At 39.4% G+C, this 20,982-nt stretch overlaps 1 protein-coding gene across 1 annotated transcript in view; it reads right to left on the reverse strand.

Annotated features, from left to right (window-relative positions):
• PRAG1 (PEAK1 related, kinase-activating pseudokinase 1) overlaps positions 1-20,982 on the reverse strand; it is a 131,386-nt gene that overhangs the window by 74,459 nt on the left and 35,945 nt on the right. The gene's annotated exons all lie outside the window — the stretch shown is intronic.

Here is a 20,982-nt window from a genome sequence, read left to right on the forward strand (position 1 = left end):
ATACCTAAAGGGCTATGAAATCATACATATCAAAAGAGATTAGAAAAATGTTAGGAAGGAGGGCACTTTAACATGAGGTACAGCCTAGGCAAAGGCTCAGAGGTGGGATATGGGAGCTGTGTTTGAGGGGCAGCAAGAACACCACTTGGATTGCACTCGAGAGTGAGTATAGGAGAATGGTATAGAATACATTTGGAAAGGAAGTTTTGAGTCAGCTTGTGAAGGGCTTTAAATGTTAAAGGACAGTAAATCTTGATTTTGGAGGTAGTAGGGAGCCCCTGGAGTTTATGAAGCAGTTCTTATGAGGCAGGCTTATTTATTAGGAATATCGCTCTGGCCATCACATGGAGGATGGATTGAGAAGTGCAGAGAGCCAAATTTGGAGGTCATGGCAGCAACCTAAGGGAAGGGACCTGCACAGGACTATGGCAGACATAGGACAGAGCAGAGAGAAGAGGATGATGGGAGAGAGGTTCCACTAGATCTGGCACCAGGAAATGGGTCCCAGTAAGAACATGGGATTTGGAACTAAAACTCCTGGCTTCCTATCGGGGCTTCAGGACATTATTGGCTGTGGGACATCAGTCTGAGCCACAGTTTTCTTCTCTGGAAAATGAGGAACTTAATCTCCTTTTTTCTAGGACTGAAAAGTTTCCACCATTCCCTTTTCCCAGACTGACCCAGGGAGAGAGAGTTGGTGACTTGCCAACGGCTCCCAAAAACAAGTCTCTGGGATTCCTGGGCTCTGGCTCTGGCTTGCCAGGAAGCTTGGGATAGAAGGGAAGATGGTACCTGCGAAGTGCCTGGGGCCCAGGAGGATTCTGCAGGAGGCTGGGCCTGGGATGTTTGCTGCCTGCATAGCTGAGACGGGTGTGTCAGGGCCTGGGACACGGGGAATGTGGGAGGGCAGGCTGCTGTGGCTCAGCCTTGGCACAGGTACTGGCACAACTCCACTCTCTCCATTTCACAGCCCCAGAAAGTTGCTCCCTAGAGATCCCTGACCGAGGCCTCATCAAGCCGGAAGGAAGACCAGGCTGCCTCGGAGTAGGGAAGTCCACCATTGAAGATGCTCAGGGCAAGGGCACCTTTGAAACCTCTGTGCCAACAGCTGATATTGGGTTCCAAAGTCCCCTTCTACTGGGTCTTGGGGGTCTTAAAGCTTCCATTGGACAGCCCTACCTGACTCTGAACTTCCTTTCCAAATTTATTCTGTTCCATTCTGCATTCCCTCTCAAGTGCAGCCCCAAATATTACATCCAACATCCTACCTCTGAGCTTGCCCAGGTGCACACAGAGCTTGTACCGGCTCTGCTCCCGCTGTCTTTGGGTCAGCCTAAAGCAGGAAGGGCTTTCACACTCCAAACCCCTCAAACCCCCAATAATGAAGAAAGCAAAGGGTCAGCTGAGTGCTAGAGTGACCTGCTTGGTTAAATGTCAGGGGTGAGCTAGTTAATGTCTGGGATGAGACTTGAACCCAGGCTCCCTGATGCTGAGTCTGATGCCCTCATCCACTGTCTAGTAAAACTAGAAGGAAAGCTGGGATTCTATGAGGCAGTATGGTACGATAGATGATGGGTTGGAGCTGAAATAGGGAAGATCTGGATTAGATGCTTATGGTTATTCAGTCATTTAAAAGGTCAAGATCACACAGTTAATAAGGTCAGAGGTAGGAGTTAACTCCACTCAGTTGTCCAGGGCTTTTGCCATGGTTATCCATTGGTAATGGTGCTCTCCAGGTTAGCCAGCCAGAAGTGACTCATGCCAGCATCTGGTAGAAGAGGAAGGGCTGGGGATCCTTGCAATCAAAGGCCTTGGGGAAGGCCCCACCTGGGCCTAGATCCCAAAGGAGGGCAGCCAGGGTGGAGAACAGATGTGAGAATTAGCTCATAGGAAGGCTCGGCATCCTGGGAACTGGCTTGGCAGTAGAATTCAGAGCAATGGGCTGAAGGGGCAAAGGAGGAGATGCTAAAGTATGGAGCATCTCCCCACTGGGGATATTCAGGCAGAGAGCAGTCGACCCATTTAATGACTGGTCCAGGGCTACTCCCTCTTCTGTTCACCATTTTTCTTTCTTTCTTTCTTTCTTTCTTTCTTTCTTTCTTTCTTTCTTTCTTTCTTTCTTTCTTTCTTTCTTTCTTTCTTTCTTTCTTTCTTTCTTTCTTTCTTTCTTTCTTTCTTTCTTTCTTTCTTTCTTTCTTTCTTTCTTTCTTTCTTTTCTTCCTTCCTTTCCTTCCTTCCTTTCCTTCCTTCCTTCCTTCCTTCCTTCCTTCCTTCCTTCCTTCCTTCCTTCCTTCCTTCCTTCCTTCCTTCCTTCCTTCCTTCCTTCCTTCCTTCCTTCCTTCCTTCCTTCCTTCCTTCCTTCCTTCCTTCCTTCCTTCCTTCCTTCCTTCTTTCTTTCTTTCTTTCTTTCTTTCTTTCTTTCTTTCTTTCTTTCTTTCTTTCTTTCTTTCTTTCTTTCTTTCTTTCTTTCTTTCTTTCTTTCTTTCTTTCTTTCTTTCTTTCTTTCTTCTCTTTCCATACAAGGAACACACACATGTACACTCATGTATCTCACATGGTGAAATCTCACATTGGCGTCTCAGTTCCATTTAACAGTTATGGGGGCCTGAGGCAATAGTATGAAAGAGAGACCCGCTTCTGAGGGGAAGGTCCCCTCTCTAGGGGCTAACTCCCTATTGTCTCTGGGTCAAGTTACAAACTATTCTGTTTGACATTTAAAAGCCTTAATAACCTGACCTTGACCTATGTAGGGTCTGGGATTCCCCAACCAAGGGAACTCTAAGCCTCCTTCCTCTATCCCCAACAGAGAGGCAAGGGAAATTCTACCAAAGAAAAAGGTAGGAAACTCCGATATTATTCTATAAGTAGTTTGATAATCACAATGGGCTGTCTGGGGCAGCTGCCAGACAATTGATTGGATCTCTGATCCCTGCTGTGTGATCTGGGGTAGTGGCTAAGTGACTCAGTGGGTCCCAGCAAAGATCCCTCCCCAAAAAAAGTCCCATGGGGAGGAGGAACTGTAAAGCATTATCATGTAGGACACTGCGGATTCGCATTATGCTTGGCAAGCAGTTCTAATTTTGGACCTGGGTGAGTGCCCAAGATTATATGGTGGGCACAGTGAAGGTTGCATTCTGGTTACAGTGTCCTTGTTATGTTGTGCTTTGTTTGCACCTGCTTATTATACCCTTGTGATGGCCCTCAGTCCTTATTAGGGACCCCACAGGGCCATGTGTTGGTCAATTTGAGTAAATTTCTCAGCACATATAAGGCTATTTGCTAGGCACGGTGTCCCAGCTTTCATGCCCAATAGTGTGTTTTTTACCAATTGGGACCCCACGGCCCAACTTTCCAGTCTTATTACACATCACTCCCCATTCATACACTTTGTTTTTTTTCTTTTTACTGAGACAATTGGGGTTGTGACTTACCCAGGGTCACACAGCTAAGAAAATGTTAAATGTTTGAGACCACATTTGAACTCAGGTCTTCCTGACCTCAGGACTAGTGCCCTAAACACTGCGCCACCTAGCTACCCCCCCATTCATACACTTTAAAACCAAACCAAACTGACTTTGCTGTTTCTCCCACACATCCTGGAACATTTCATCTCTAGTCATTGTTTTTGCTTAGCTATTCCTCATGGCTGGAATATACTCACTTCCCACTTTCATCCCTCAATGGGTAATTCAAGAGTGAAGTCTTCCTGACTCCCCAAGCTGCTTGAACTACATTCTGCATGGACTTATCTACACATATAGCATTTTGCTCCAGTAGATTTTGGTAGGGAGGTTTTCCTTTTATCACCGTATCCCTATGTCCCACAGTGCCTGCTCGCTAATAAATGCTCAAGGTTTTAGCTCCTCTGAGGCCATCCAATCCAGCCCTCTGCTCTGCTTTTTGCAGACGAGAAACTGAGCATACGGCTGAATAGCTAGTCAAAATTCCCACCCTGATTTTCTGACCACAGAGGCAGTTCCCTTAGAGCTGTCCTGGTCATCTGCTGCTCTGTGAAACGCAGGAGTATGTAGGTAGGCTTGGGGACTGAAGTCAGGGTAGCTGTGGGATGAACAATTTCTCTCCAAAAGAGGTTGGATCAGCTTGGATGGAGGCTAGGAGGCTGGCCTCTGCTAGAACCTGGTAGTAAAAGTAGAGTCCTCTGATGGTAAAAAGAAGAGAGATATGGGGACATTTTTCAGGTAAGGTTCAGCCCCCAGCCTTGAACTACTGCCAGAGGGAAAGACATGAGCTAAGCTGGCCATTGACCTGCGGGTCCCACAGTTGAGAGAGGGTCATGCTGACCAAGTGCTCCCTTGATCGTGGAGATTGTGGATCTCATCAGTACTTCTGTGAGGGAGATAAATGGGAAGTGGCTGAACATTCTACATCATTGTAGACCTCCTCTCACGCACCTTCTCTGTCCTTTGGCTATCCTAGTAACCTGGCTCCACTCAGATGATGGCAATTTCTGGCCACCCTCACACTGGGAATTGCAATCCTTCCACTGAGCTTTTCTTCCATTGATGGACCAATATGGCGACTGCATTCTTTTGGAGGAAACAAGATGTACATGGAAAAGTAAATACAAAATAAATACAAAGAGGGTAAAAAAGTAACTTTGGTCTATGGGATGGAGAAGAGCAGAAGGGCATTGGTAACCAGGAGACTAAGGGCAGACTTCATTTAGGAGGCAACACTTATGTGAACTTTGAAGAAAACCAAGGTGGAAACTGTGAGACAGAAATGAGAAGTGTGCATTTGGTTTGGGGGACAGCTTGTTTAAGATGGAATGTCTGGACACAAAATTAAAAGTTTGAGTGTGTGTGGGAGACTATTGGACACTAAGTCTGGAAAAATCATCATTAACCAGCTTGGGAAGGGCTTTAAAAGCTGAGCAGAAGAGCATGCAGGATATCCTGGAGTAAGTAAGGAACCTTTGGAGCTTCATGAACTGGGGGTGAAACAGTCAGACTTGCTTCATTACATTTTTTGCAGGAGATGCAGAGACCTATGAATAAGTTTTTGAGTCTCTTTTTCCAAGTGGTTGATTTTTTTTCACAATTTTCTTGATTTTCTTACATTACTTTTATGTCTTTTCCTGATTTTTTTTCTCTCCCTCCCTTATTTGATTTTTAAAAATCCCTTTTAAATTCTTCTAAGAATTCTTTTTGGGTTTGTGACCATTTTACACTTTGCTTTGAAACTTTACAAGTAGCTGTTCACCCTGTAATAGTTCTGGTGAGACACTGAAATATGGCTCTACGAGTAAAAAAAGGACAGATAAGAGAAATGTGGTGGAGACAGACTTGGAATCTGGATGTTAGAGAAATGAAACAGAGAGATGAACCAAACATAATTCTGCACTTGAGAACCTGGATGATTGAAAGAATGGAGTACTCCCCAGGGGAGGGGGAATAGTGAGATATAACTTTTAGATATGTTGACTTTGAGGTGTCAATGGGACATACACTTAGAAATATCCAAAGATAAATTGGAAACTGAATATATTGTCACATGCATGAAGAAGATCATTAAACCCATGGGACCTGATAAACAATCCAGGCAGGAGAGAAAGGGGCTCACTTTAGAGATATGTTTGAGGTATGCAGTGGTTGGGACATGGAAAAGGAAGAGGAGAAGTGGAGGAAGATGAGGAAAAAGAGTAGATGAGAGGAGGAGAAACAGGAGAGAGTCACATTTTTATAACTCTTCAGTAGAGATTAAAGGGGAAGCAGTCGTGACTGCAGGAAAGCAGCCCAAGGGGAATATTTGTGATACTGTGTTCTGAGAATTGTGGAGATTGTGGATCTCATCAGTACTTCTGTGAGGGAGATAATGGGAAGTGGCTCAACATTCTACATCATTCTAGACCTCCTCTCATGCATCTTCTCTGTCTTTTGGCTACCCTAGGAACCTGGCTCCACTCAGATGATGGCACATTTCTGGCCATCCTCACACTGGGCATGATGTGTGAATATGACTTGCTCCCTGTTGCCACTTCCCAGCAATCTCTCCTTTAATGTCCGTGCTATTTAAATTTGTCACCTATTCTATCTGGATTTTATTAATAGGCATCCAGTTTATTCTCCTGACTTTCCTGAATTCAGTGCTTAGTTCTTCCCCCTTTCCATAGATGAAAGGACTTCAATAATAATAATAATAACCCTCCCAACATCTTAATCTTGTCCAGTTTAACACCTGAAGTATCATGCCATCATCTTCCACCCCAGCTACACACAGGGATGCTAGTGCTCTGCGTCCTGTTACAATCATCAACAAGGGCTCCATTTCCAAATAGATGATGTCTGAAATTCCCTTATCCAATAATAACTTTATTATTTCACCTCTCCCTGTAATCTTCATCTAAATATTCATTTTCAACATCATGCCTTACAACCCTTCCATACTTTTCCCAGCCCATGAGCCACATTCTGGCCACAACCTGTCTCTCTACTTTTGAGTTTATTGGTTCAACTCCACCCTGTCCCCCACTCATATTATCTTGGTAACTTGCCATGCCTTGCCAAACCCCAAATCTGGATTGTTCCCATCATCCTGTTCCATCATGTAGCTAGAAAGATAGGATCCACTACATGTTTTTTTTTTTTTTCTTTCTTTTTATCTAATCTCACTAGGGTTCTCACTGAAGCAAAACAGCTCCCTTTCCTTTTCCCTAATCAATTCTCTTGAAAAATCTTGTTGTTGTTGTTACATTTTAAGTTTCACAGTGTCCTTCCCTCCCTCCAGAGAAGGTCAACATTTGATATAGATTTATATGTGAAACATATAAGACATACTTCTACATATCAATTCTTTTCTCTGGAAGAGGATAACATTTTCCTTCTTCAGTCCTTTGCAGTTGATTTGAATATTCAAAGTGCTTAAAATTACTTAGTCATTCACAGCTGCTCTTTAAACAATATTGCTATTACTGCATGCATATACATATAAATATACATATATACATATAAACACATAAATATATAATTATACATAAATGAATATATACATAATACAATATACTTTTATATGCATCTATGTAGAAGGTTATGTTATTCTTGATGTCTTATGAAATCATTAGCTTTTCCCTGCCCAACTATAATTTGTAAGTTTTTTTTTTCAATAAGTTTTTGTGTCTTTTTCCAAATGGTTGATTTTTTCCCACAATTTTCTTGATTTTCTTGCATTACTTTAATGTCTTTTCCTGGTTTTTCCTCTCCCTCCTTTATTTGACTTTTAAAAATCCCTTTTAAACTCTTTAAAAAATTCTTTTTGAGTTTGTGACCATTTAACACTTTTCTTTGAAAGTTTACAAGTAGCTGTTGCAACTTTTTCTACTGAGTTTGAATCCTGAATTTTTCTATTAGCACACTAACTTATTTATGGTCTGATTCTTCCTCTGTTCTTTATTCACTTTTCAAAGGGCTTTTTTCTTGGCTGTTAAGTTTATGTTAGGGTTGGACTCTGCTCCTGGGGTGTCAGAAATAATGTTTCAGGCTTTAAATTTTTCCTGCTGTTGTTTTCAGAGCTCTATCTAGGGGTCTTTGACTTTTTGGTTTTTCCAATGGGTTATGATCCAAGGGTCACAGTCATTCAGTCTCAGGCCCTGCTCTTAGGCACTCCTTTCTCCCCAGAGCCACAACCAGGAATTCCAGCACTGCTGCACCACAAATACTGTCACTTCCTGTGATTTCAGAATATGCCATTAGTTTCACCCAGTTGCAAGTATCATTTGCCCCTGTAACCCCTTTGCCCTGTAACCAAAATTAGGGACTCTAGTCTCCTGCAAATGACCATATTCAGCAGAACCCTGACCCCCACCCTTCTAACTTCACTCACTGGAGTGCACTCTCTTCTTGTCCAACTCTGTCCTCTCTTCCCCACAATGTTCTCCTGATTATCTACTTAATCCCTACACTAGTAGTGGCTCAAAAGCTCCCAAAGGTCCAGACAGCTGTACATGGGTAATTGTACTTCATTGACAGCCAGCCCATCACTCCATAGGACTGAGCTTTCCTAATGTCTTCTCAAGTTGCCTTAGACTGACAATAAAAGACCACAGGTCCTGGAATCATATATACCAGCAATCCAAAGAACTAGGCCAGTGACCAAAAATGTCATATCCAGAAAAATTTTTCATAATATTGAATGAGAAAAAATGGACATTCAACGAATTTGCAGATTTTCAGGACTTCCTATTTCCAAACTTGACTCAATAGAAAATTTAATATATAAGCATCAATATCAAAAGTCAATTTCAAGGAACTTGACATGGATAAATTGTTTGTTTTTTACATCGAAATATATGCCATATATTTAAAATTGACATCCGCAACAGGTGGGAGGAAGTTAAATAATAACCATGGCAAGTTAAGGAGTAGAATTAAGCAAAGAGTTACCAGGGATAGGGTATGTGTGTGTGTGTGTATGTATGTATGTATGTATGTGTGTGTGTATATATATATATATATATATATATATATATATATATATATATATATATATATATATATATATATATATATATATATATATATACACACACACACACACATAAATACATTCTTGCTTAACTATAGCCTACTTGGGGGAGGTGTTGGGGACGAAGGGAGGAAAAATAATTAAGTAAAAAAAAAATGTAAAGCAGAGAATAACCTACAAGGAAGTAAAGAAAAAATGGAATTCATGAATATGATTTCTCTACTATTATATATCCCTTCTTGAACCAGTAGTTTATTATTATATATTCTGAATCTCTCCTGACATGCTGCTGGGAACATGACAATGTTCTGTTTTGTTTTGTAATCCTTTCCTGTTTTTCTTTTTTCTTATTCTGTTTTTTTTTTTTAATAAAATAAATAGATTTTTAAAAAAGTTGTCTTAGGCTGGATGACTGCTTTACCACAACTTTTATGAATAATTCTAATTCCACAATTAGTCAATGAAAATCAAATACAGTGGTAATCAAAACATCACAGTCCACACATATCCCCGGGGCAGATTCTTACAAGACACACAGTGTCCATGAGAGAGACTAGGATGAGTTAATCTAAAGTCCCTTCTGCTCTAACAAGTTATAATTTGTGAATTTGGAATGGACTGCCTTGGAAAGGACTAAGTATGTTTTTTTTAAAAGCTAAATGCCTGATTTTCCTGTTGTAGTGGGATTCTTGTTCAGCTATCAATTGGATTAGATCAGAATTTATGAACATTTTTCCATCAGTTTCTTCTCAGAAACGTGATTTTAAATGATTAAAATAAAATACATTGGATTATAAAGGAAACCAATTATGTAAAAATTGTCTGGCTGTCTCTCTGTCTCTGTCTCTCTCTGTGTGTCTTTATCTCTGTCTTTCTGTCTGTTTCTCTCTGTCTCTGACTTTCTGTCTCTCTCTGTCTCTATCTTTCTGACTCTCTTTCTCTTTTTCTCTTTATCTCTCTGTCTCTCTCTTTCCAAGTTTATGGAGGAACTCATGGGGAATCCCAGGTTAAGAACACCCAGACTAGATGAAGGCCATAAGGGATGATTCTAACTCTACAAATATAATATTCTTTGTCTTTACTCCCCCATCTTGGCTCTGCTTCCCCTTTAATATTCTCTGAGCAAGCAAAATGCACCTGTGTGATTAGAGGGACTTCATTTCATTTCTTCCCATGATGGGGTCAGTTCTAGTCACCCTGGTTCACAGTGGGACTGGAAGGAAATTTTAAGATCACTAAACCTAATAACCTCATTTTTACAGATGTAGAAACTGAGCTTCAGAGAGCATTTGGGAGAGGAGTGGAGGGGTGGTATATACTGGCAAGCATAATGTACAATGTTAGGATCATAGAATTTAGAGATGGGAGGGAGAAAGAAAAGAAGGGAAGAAGAGAGGAAGAGAGGGAAAGAAGGGAGAAAAGTAGGAAGGAAAGCAGTGAGGGAGGGAAGTAGAGAGAGAGAGAGACACACACACACACAGAGACAGAGACAAAGAGAGAATAGATAGACAGAGATGATAAATGGATGGATAGAATATTTCTGAAGGGTTTATTCTATCACCAGGCCCTATATCTTGTCTGAAAAGTTTGGCAGGGCTGACCTTTTGAAAAGATAGATTCTGCAGGGATAAAAGGAGTGAGCTTTCCCTGAAGTTCCAAGGTACAGAGGAAAGCAACCACAGGGGAAGGAAAGCTGTGAGCCTATGCCTTTTTAAATGCTGTCTGGGGAGGCTCTGAGATCCCTCCTTTCTTTCTGCCAAAACTGCACAATCCATCCACATTCCAGAGCAGGAGAGGAAGTGTCTTAGCAATACCCACATTCCTGGGAGCTCCAACAAGGCCATTAGCCATTATCTCCCTGCCCCCACAGCCCCTAGCTCTAATTCACTTCCCAAGAAGGCTTGAATGTTTCCCACACTGGGTTTATTCTTAAGTTCTTTCAAGAATGCCCCCAAAGTCCCAGTGTTAGCTATGGCCAGGGACTAACCCTCCTCCCTAGAGCATGGATGGATGGTCCCATTGAACTCTAAGTAGGAAGAGGGGGAGGAGGAAGAAGAAAGAGGAAGAGGAAAAGGAAGAGAAAAAAAGGAGGAGCAGGAGGAGGAGGAGAAAGAGAGAAGGGGAAGAAAGAAAAGGAGAAATGAGGGAAAAGGAAGGAAAGTAAAGGAAGAGGTAAAGGAAAGGAATATAGAGGGGGAAGGGTTATTTGGACCACAAGGGCCCCACATTAGCTAGAGAGCCTTTCCCAGAGCCTGCTGATTATACAGAAATATGCATGAAGTGGCTGCCCTGATCCAGTGGGGACAAGACAGTGCCTGCTTCTAGTGGCAATAGCACCCAGAGCACATGTCTGACTACACAGTCAACCCCAAAGCAAAGCTTACAGCAATATGTTCAAAGAAATACAGATTCAGACCCCCTAACCTATCCCCCAAAGGCCCTTTTAGAGATAAAATGAATTCTTTCTAAAATGGACTGTAACTCTTGCACATTCTTAGGAACCCATAATATCTCCCTAGGAAGAATGGATACACAAGTGAGGATGAAAGGCAGTGTGGAGGTGAACAGAAGATCTGGCTTCAAATCTCAGCTCCGCACTCACTGACCTATGTGACCTTGAGCATATATATGCTTAAGTACACACATATACATATATGTATACATATATACATATATACTTGAGTATATATATATGTATATATACACACACATACATGCTTGAGTATATATATATATGCTGAGTATATATACATGCATATATACGCTTGAATATACATATATATACATAGATATGTTTGAGTATATATATATATATACATATATGCTTGAATATATATACATATATATGCTTGCATATATACATATATGTGCTTGAGTATACATATATACATATATATGCTTGAGTATATATATACACATATATATACTTGGTGTATATATACATATATGTGCTTGAGTGTGTATATATATATATATATATATATGTTTGAGTATATATATACATATATATGCTTGAATATGTATACATATATGTGCATGAGTATTTATTTATATATATATATATATATATATATATATATATACTTTAACTCATCTCTAAAATGAGGAGGGAAAGAGAAAGAAATTAATATCTGGTCCTTAAGAAGTAGCCAGGGGAATATTGGAGACAGTGAGAGGCTTGGAATCAAGAAGAGGTGAATTTGAATCCTGCTTCAGAAACTAATTAGCTGTTTTATTTGGCCAAATCACTTCTTTTTCAGCCTCATTTTCTTTGTATAAAATGGGGATAAGAACAGTACATGCCTTAATGGGTCACTGTGAAAGTCAAATTGTACAATGTTTGTAATGCACTTTGAAAACCTTACATTAATATACAAATGAGTTATTATTAGCATTATCATCATCATTATTGCTACCATCACTACCATCATCATCCTTGAAGTCCCTTCCAGAAGTAAGTTTGTTTTCTTGTGATGGAAGGTATCTTTTCTTCTTCCCAAAATGGGTATTTTAGCTGCTTTCTCCTTTCTCTCCTGGCCGATACTGAGACATTGGGACATAGTAATTCTAATGTCTCTATTCTTTCTCATGTAGGCTGATAACCAGAAGAGAAAGGATGAGAACCTTCACTGGCAAATGAGCATATTTTGTAAAAATTCTGACACAAAAGGAGTATAAAGCAGGACATAGTCCATCAGGCACTCTCAGCTTTCAAAGAACAGATTTTTGTGGGTTCAGAGAAAGGAGAGGTAGAATTCCATGTATGCAAATTCTACAAGGCAGAACATTCCAAAAGAGATGAGAAATCTTCACCCAAGAAATTCTGACAACTGAAAAACAAATCACTTCAAAAAAAGAAAAGGAGAAATTGTTGGAAGAAATTAATGTAGGAATTTAATCAATTTAAATATTTAAAAGACACACTGATAAGATAGAGACAAAATAATCCCTACTTCATGATAATATGCTTGTTTATTTAGAAAACCCCAGAGAATTAGCAAAGAAACAGATACAATGAACAACTGAGATAGCAAGATACAAAATAAGCACAGAAAAATCACCATCATATTTTTGTAACAAAAACAAAATCTAGGAAGACATAATAAAGAAGGAAGCCTCAAAGTAACTGACAAAGATGCATAACATAGCTGGCATTCCATTACTATAGTACTCTCAAGGATAGAGAGATACAATTACAAAACATTCCTCAAAAAAGTAAAAAGTAACTTAGATGCTTTTTATGGTTATTTGAAGCTTTTATATCTTTTCCTAGACTGGAAGAAAAGGAACTAACATGGCTTGAAGTTTTACAATGCAATGGCCTTTTAAATTGTTCAGAAAAAAAAAAGAAAAAAAAGTATTCCTCTTTGTAATGTATTGCCTAACAAAGTAATCAAATGATTAGTTAATTTTTGTTTAGAAGAAAAGAAAAAGAGCCCTGAGCTATCATCCTGGACAATTAGATTCCAGTTTACATTTCATTACCAACCAACTCTGGGACCCAAGCAAACCACTCTGATTTCTGTTTGGCATTTAAATTTCTTCTCAACTTGATCCCTTCCTACCTTTCCAACCTTCTTGAGTTGGACTTTCCTACATTTTTTCTATGATTCAGCTACAGTGGTCTTATTAGAGAAATGCAGATTAAAACAACCTTGAGATATCATTAACACTTACCCAGATTGAGTCCATCTCTCCTTTCTACACATTTTCTTTTCTTTTCTGGAAATTTTATTTATGTATAAAACAAGCATTTTCATAATAGTATAATTAAAAAGATAATTATAAGGAGCTATAAATGTACTGTCTACAACTTGCTATTCCTTTCAAATATACAACAAAATTATCTTGTAATTTTTTTCTAGCCCCCTCCATTAGATAGAAATAGGTTAATATATACTATATATATAGTGATGGATTTCAACCTCTCTCCTTTATTTGACCCCACAGAAATATACACATAAGTATGTATACACACACTTATTCTATATATATTTCTATATTTATTGATCAGTTCTTTCTCTGGATGCATAGTGTCTTTTTTTCATATGTCTATATGTTAACATCTCCAAATTTGTTTCTGTCTGGTTTTGAAATGGGGACCTTTTGTGTGTTAGGCTAATGTGATAACCAGGATAAAATTCTTTCTCAACTAAACTTTCAAGCATTCAAACTCTACTGCAGAGATAACAACTCCAGTGGGTTGGCCATATTGTTTGAATACCAAATGTATGCTTGCCAAAAAAATTATTTTATAGAGAACTCACACAAGGCAAGCCCTCACAAGGTGATTAGTAAAAGCCATACAAAGACACTTTCAAGGTTATCTCTTAAGAATTTTAGAATCAATTATATGATATAGAAGACACTGGCACAGGACTGTCCAGCATAACATGCCCTCATCAGAAGAGGTACTGTGCTCTGTGAGCAAAGCAAAATTGAATTAGCCCAGACAACATACACGATGCATAAAGTTACACAAACCACCCCAAATGTTCATATGGATTATTTGTACCCAACCTGTGGCAGAGCATTTCAAGCTTATATAGGTCTAATCAGCCATAGTCAGACAAACTGTGACTCAACTTTAACATATCCATGTGTTAATTAATGGAGCTTGTCTATGATTAATCAGATAACACATCAAAGCAACAATAGAAACTGGGCCAGTATATATAGCTAAGGCTGTTGGCAAATAATACCCTGGGATATCTAAGCTTAATGATAGAGAGCAGGGCTTTGCCATCTCCAGATGTATATCTTGCTACTAGACACAGATGGCTCTGGAGGAGAAAATGAGGTTGGTGATTTTGCCCAGCCCTCCCTCATTTAAATCCAATTCATTTGCATGTCATGGCAACACCTCCCTGATATTATGGTCCTCTTTGAGAATGAAGGACAAACATTTCCATATTAGTCATTGTTCTGAAAGAAGAAATAGAACAAGAGGGAAAAAACCACCCCCAACCAGCCTAAAGCTCAGGGATAGATCATTTTATCTAGAGTCAGGAAGACCTGAATACAAATGTGGCCTCAGACTATCTAATATATAGAGACTCTGTTTCCATCTGCAAAAACAAGAATAATAATGGCACTAACCTCCTGATGTTGATGTGAAGATCAAATGAGGTAATATTTGTAAATTTTTTAATTTTTAGCATAGTACCTGACATATAGTAGGAGCTTAATAAATGCATCTTTCCTATTGATTAGAGAAATGTAAATTAAAACAATACTGAGGTACCACCTCACACCTATCCAATTGGCTAATATGACAAAAAAGGAAAATTATAAATGTTGGAGGAGATATGGGGGGAAATTGGGACACTAATGCATTGTTGGTGGAATTGTGGACTGATCCAACCATTCTGGAAAGCAATTGGAACTATGCCCAAAGGACAATTAAGCCATCTGTTTCTCAAAGAGATTATTAAAAAAAAGTTCAGACTAACTGGATTGTCCTCTAAATGTTCTAGGCCAATATTCAAATAAACATAAGTGGATCATAAATGGTTGAGAGAAGGGTAATCTCTGGGTCATTTTTTTCTCTGCTTTGAATTCTCCCTTTTATATGACAGGTGTGCTAGTAACCAGCCTCCAGGCTCTAGGGAAGGAAGGAGTTTGGTCGGCTCTGGTATCTCTTTACTCAATAAGAATATTTTTAATGGAATAAATTAAAATTATAATAATAGGACCTCAGATTATAATGACAACTAGCATCAATAATAGCAACAACAATCTGAGAGGTAGTTACTATTTTTTCTTCCAATTTACAGGTAAGAAAACTGAGAGGATGAGAAAAGGTAAAAGATTTACCCAAAGTCACACAGCTAGTAAGGCTGAGGCTGGATTTGAACTCTGGTCTTCCAGGGTCTGGCTCCAACTCCAGCTAGACCTGACATGCCCCTTGGCTGTCCATTTACATACAATCTTAGAGTATTTGAGCATATACTTATTTATTATATCATTTAGTCTTACTACAACCTGGTAAGGCAGCCCCAGTGAGTTTGTCTGCATTTTATAAAGAGGAAACAGATTCTGAGAAGGACAGTGTTTTGTTCAGAGGTATCATTTTAGCATCATTACCAGGCTAAAAACTCAGGTCTTATGAATTCTAATCCACTCAGAGCCAACTCTAGAGGGAAAGGATACATTTCCAGTGTGAGCATTGATATCTTGGGAGTGGTCACATATTAGAAATCTGGGCTGGATTTGTTATTTTATTGCTTTTCTAGACTTCAGAAAATGATGGAGAAAATGTTAATACAGATTTGACTTAAAAATATGTCTTGCATACTTTTCTCTTCTCTTAGAGACCCCATTGTTAAATATTTATTAGCACAGGCTGACTCCATTGCTCTTGTTTTGAGACATATTTTGGAAGGAAGGATTACCCAAGATACCTCTATTCAGGCCCTTGGCTTCTTTGAAGGGCATCTCCACTCCTGGAGCCTGATTTTCTCAGGACCTCAGTGCTTCTCTCTTTAGGGTTCCCCCTGCCTATTTTATCACTATTGGTCATCAAAACCAGTCTTTTGAAGGTCTCAGGAAAGCCTTCATGTCCTGGGGCAGAGCAGCTGGTGCTCTCTATTTAAGGGATTACCCAGGGGATACTGGGGTATCTTTTTGAACTTTAAACAAGGCAGCTAGCTATCCAAACTCAGCGCAGGTTGCAGCTGGGGAGCTGGGTGATCACTGCCTGCCCAGACAGCAGGGTGGGGCTCCCATCTGCAAGCTCTTCTGCTTACCAATCTGGGCAGCACCAAAGCCAACAGTAGCCAGAGGGGAGGGCTGGGCCATTCCACTGGGGGAGAGGCAACCTAGAAAGAGAGCTGCCCTGGCCTGACAGGGCTGCTGGGTGGGGCCAGCCTAAAAAGATACCCCCACTACTGAAAGGAAAGTTCTCCCTCCTGCTGTCCAGCTGGGACTGCCTCATATTAGCTAAACAAGCTGAAATAGACCCCCAAAAGATAGGGATGGGAAGGTGAAAAAAAGCTGGGTGAGGTAGCAGAAAGGAGAGCCAGTGATTATGACTTGGAGTGATCCCTTCACCTTTGTGAGCCTCAGTTTCCCTATCTGTAAATAGAACATCAGCCTGGGTGGTGTTAGAGTCCCTCCAGCCCTGCTATTCTGTGAATCAGTTTAGCCCTTTATACAATTCAGGTCTCACCTGGGGTACCACGTCTGAGATTTGCCCTTGGGCCAGGAGGGGGGTGTAGAGAAAGGGCAGGCTAGGACTTATTTCTTCTTACCCTCATCCAGAAACTACTTCTAGGAAGATCAAGATAATTTTTGTGGTTTGTGAGGAAGACATTGATTTTTTATGACTTTGTGATATTTAGGCTTGCATAGTGCAGCCAGACACTTTGATTCTTTATGATTGATTTAAAAAGAGAATATAAAATTCAGCTTTAAACATTTTGTTAAAAGGATATAACTTTTAAACTATTTTGTGATGGATTAAATGCAAACTGCCTGTCTGGCTGATGAGGATGATTGCACTTGCTTTATCACTCAAAATATAGGAGCTGAACACACAGGTCTGGCTATGTCACTCCCTACTCGATAACTCTGGTGGTTCCCTATGATCTCTGGGAGCAAATACAAAATCCTCTGTTTGGCATTCAAAGTCCTCCATAACCCAGCTCTCTTCTACCTTTTCAGTCTTCACACTTTTCAATCTGGTAACATTGGCCTTCTGCCAACCTCCTAAGTTGTTTTAGGCTGAAAAAATGTCTGACCTGATCTTTCCTTGACTTTGCCACTGGAGATTTTATTTTAAAGCTGTTTGAAGGGAATGTTGGGCTGCTACCTCTGCTTTAGCCTCTTGGCTCTGTCAGCCCTATACTATTAAAGGAACCTTGGAACCTTGGAACTGCTGTTACAGGATTTGATGATAGAGCATCTTGGAACTGTCCTGATTAGGACAGGGCTAGGCAATAAATAATATGACAGGAGAACCGACGTCCTGCCATAGAGAGATGCTTTGAATATAGTGACTTATAGCTCAGATTCTCTTGGTAAAAATTGGGCAACAGGAGTGAGGTTACATATTGTCAGAATTACATTAGAATGGGTCAAAATGTGTCCTTCTTAATTGAGAGTCAAAAGAGTGTATTTCTACTTAAATTCCAGGTTCAAGATCAGGGGATTCTACAGTGTCAGAGGAGTATATTTAGTCCTAATTCTGCCCTCCATAGGTACATGCTATTTGCCCCAACAGACCATCAGCTTCTTGAGAGCAGAGGTTTCACTTTTTCCCCCTGAGGTAGTTGGAATTAAGTGACTTGCCCAAGGTCACACAGATACGAAGTTAAATGTCTGAGATCAAATTTGAACTCAGATCTTCCTGACTTCAGGGCTGGTACTCTATCCACTGCACCACCTAGCTGCCCCTGACTGTTTCACTTTTATCATTGGTTCCCACAAAATAAGGTAGGTGCTTAATAAATACTTGTTCATTGATGGCCTACAGTGATCACTTACATGCTTTTATTCATAGAAATAGGGCAGAGAAGAAAGAGTATTCTTCAAAGGCTGCCTGGCAAGAAGAAGGACAAATAGCTCCTGGATCAGCCTGACTCATTCTTGGTCTTTGCCTGACTTGCCATAGTTATGCTATGGCATTCAGCCTAAGTCAGGGACATAAAAAGAGGGAGGTTCTGGGAAGAGGTTTAGGACATAGTGGAAAAAGCCCTGACTTAAGGGCCAGGAGGCCTGTAGTTGGATGGCTATTTCTGCCTTTTTCTTCCAGGATGTCATTTACTCTTCAGTAATTCGAATCTAAAGTCAGAGAGGGCATAGACTAGCTGGATTTCCAGATCAATCAGATGGGATTTGAGCCAAGAATGCTCAGTTTTATCAGTCAATTCTCAATCATTAAACATGTATTAAATACCTACTATGTTCCAGGCACTGTACTAAGCAATGGAGATACAAAAAGAGGCAAAAGATAATCTTTGCCCTTGATGAACTTACAATTCAGTAGAGGAGACCATATACAAACATCTGTGTGTGTGAATGTGTATATGTGTATGTGCATGTATGTGTATATAGATAGATAGAGACAGAGACAGACAGACAGACAGACAGAGACAGAGACAGAGACAGAGAGAAAGAGAGAGGGGGAGAGGAGGGAGAGTGAGGAAGGGAGGAAGAGAGACAAAAAGATATATACATATATATATATATATATATATATATATATATAATAAAAAGAAAATAATTAATAGAGGAAAGCTCCTAGAATTAAGAGAAGTTATGAAAGTTCTGCAGAATAGGGCTTTTAAACTTTTTCCATTCATGACCCGTTTTTGCCCAAGAAATTTTTACACAATCCCAGGTATATCACTATATAAAATAGGTATACAAATCAAACATTTACTGATAATAAATCATAAAGAAATTTATTTTAGAAAAATTATTTAGTATACATATCAGTTTATAATTTATTAAAGAGAAGAAAATTTGCATATCAATGAGATGGATATGCTCGTTTATTTTTATATAAAGAATTAAATTTTGACAGAATGTTTGATGTCTTTTACTGTTACCAAATTTTTTGCAACTCCTACATTCAGTTACATGACCCCACATGGGGTCCTGACCCACAGTTTAAGAAGCTTTGCTATGGAAGATGGGATTTTAGCACAGACTTAAAGGAAGCCAGGAAAGTCAGTGTTTAAAGTAGAGGGAGAGCATGCTAGTCACAAGGGACAAGCAGAGAAAATGCCTTAGCCAAAAGATGCAGAGCTTAGTGGAGGAACAGGCAGGAGGCCAATGTCACTGTAGTGAAGTGTTCTTGTCAAGAAGCAATGTGTAAGCAGACTGGAAAAGTAGTAGGTGACTGAGTGGTTGGATGGAAGATGCTATACGCCTCCAGATAATAAGAAGATATACTCAGAATACAGATTGAAACATTTTTTCATATTTTTTTCTTTCAAAGTTGTTTGTCTTTGGGCTTTGCTCACTTTATTCTATAATGTAATGCTGGAGAGATTAGAGAGTATTCAATACAAAATTTATTTAATGGAGAGTTTTACTGGGACCAAATGGATCCATGGTTGGTCCCAGGGCTGAACGAGACTATCTTCTCAAAGAATCCAGCCGTGAATGTCAGATTCTTTTATAGGGTAACAAGAACAATGACATAATGGGGGTACCTAGAAGGGGATGACCTAATGAGGGGAGGAACCTAGGATGAGGATGACATAATGGAGGCAGGCATAATGGAGGGAGGTACTGGAGAGGATCCTTATATTCTAATGATGTCTAAAATGGATAGACCTTTATCCCATCAAACATTAAGAGGGAATAGTTATAACCTGAGGCAGAGTAACTGAATAGACAAATAATTAGGGAAACTGGGTTAGGACATTAAAAGAGAACTGGCACAACAATATCAGTTCATATAAGTCTTCCTGAGTTTCTCTGATATCATTCCCTTCATAATTTCTTATAATAGTATTCTTTATCCAATGATCTTATGAGTAATTTTTTTCTACACTTCCTAATTTACATATATTATTACCCTTTATTTCTAATTCTTGTACCCATTTTGCTTAGTATTAGTTCTTTCCTTAATCTGCTCTCCACTTCTTCCTCCCCACTTCTCTTATTTCCCTGTTGAGTGAAATATATTTGTTCCGAATTCTGTGCTCCAGCCTTTCTTGTTTTTATAGATACCTATGTGTGTACTATAATTATGATAAATTTTCCTTAGCCTTTCCTTTTACCTATTCCTATTCCACATATTTGCCTTTCCAATCTTCTCTTTAATCAAAATAGCAGAATTACTCTTGTGTTTGTTTAATTAGACTCCTTCTAAGACCCCTGGTGATAATAGGATTCAGAGGGGATACATGTATAATCTCCCCATATTTTTAGGTAAGCATTTTATCCTTGTTCAGTCTTTTATCATTATTATTGTTTATTTATTTTCCTTTGTGCTTCCCTTCATTTCTATAATTGAACTTCAAAGTTTCTTTGCAATTCTGGTCTTTTCTTCGGGAATGCTTAGAAACTCTCTCTAGTTCATTAAAGACACATTTCCTCCCTGTAGCATTATACTCAATTTTGCTGAATATGTTATTTCTTGACTACAAGTACATATCCTTTGCCTTGTGGAATATCATATTCTAAATTCTTCACTCCTTTATGGTGGTGGCTGCTAAATTATATGTGATTCTGACTTTAGTTCCTTAATATTTGAACTCCATTTCTACTTCATTCTTTTTGTAAAAAAAGTAATTTTTTGAGGGTGAATGGAGACAATCAGGGTAAAGTGACTTGCTCAGGGTCACAAAGCTAGTTAGTTTCTGAGTCCAGATTTTAATTCAGGTCTATGTGCCTCCAGTTGTTCTATGCACTGTGCTGTCTAGCTACTCCCAAGATTAGTTTCCTTTTACAATTTTTTAACGACCAATCGGATTGGTTAAGATGATAGGAAAAAGTAATGATAAATGTTGGAGGAGATTTGGGAAAATTGGGAAAACTGGGACA

This window comes from Sminthopsis crassicaudata, chromosome 6 (genome assembly GCF_048593235.1).
Source record: "Sminthopsis crassicaudata isolate SCR6 chromosome 6, ASM4859323v1, whole genome shotgun sequence".
Classification (NCBI taxonomy): domain Eukaryota; kingdom Metazoa; phylum Chordata; class Mammalia; order Dasyuromorphia; family Dasyuridae; genus Sminthopsis; species Sminthopsis crassicaudata.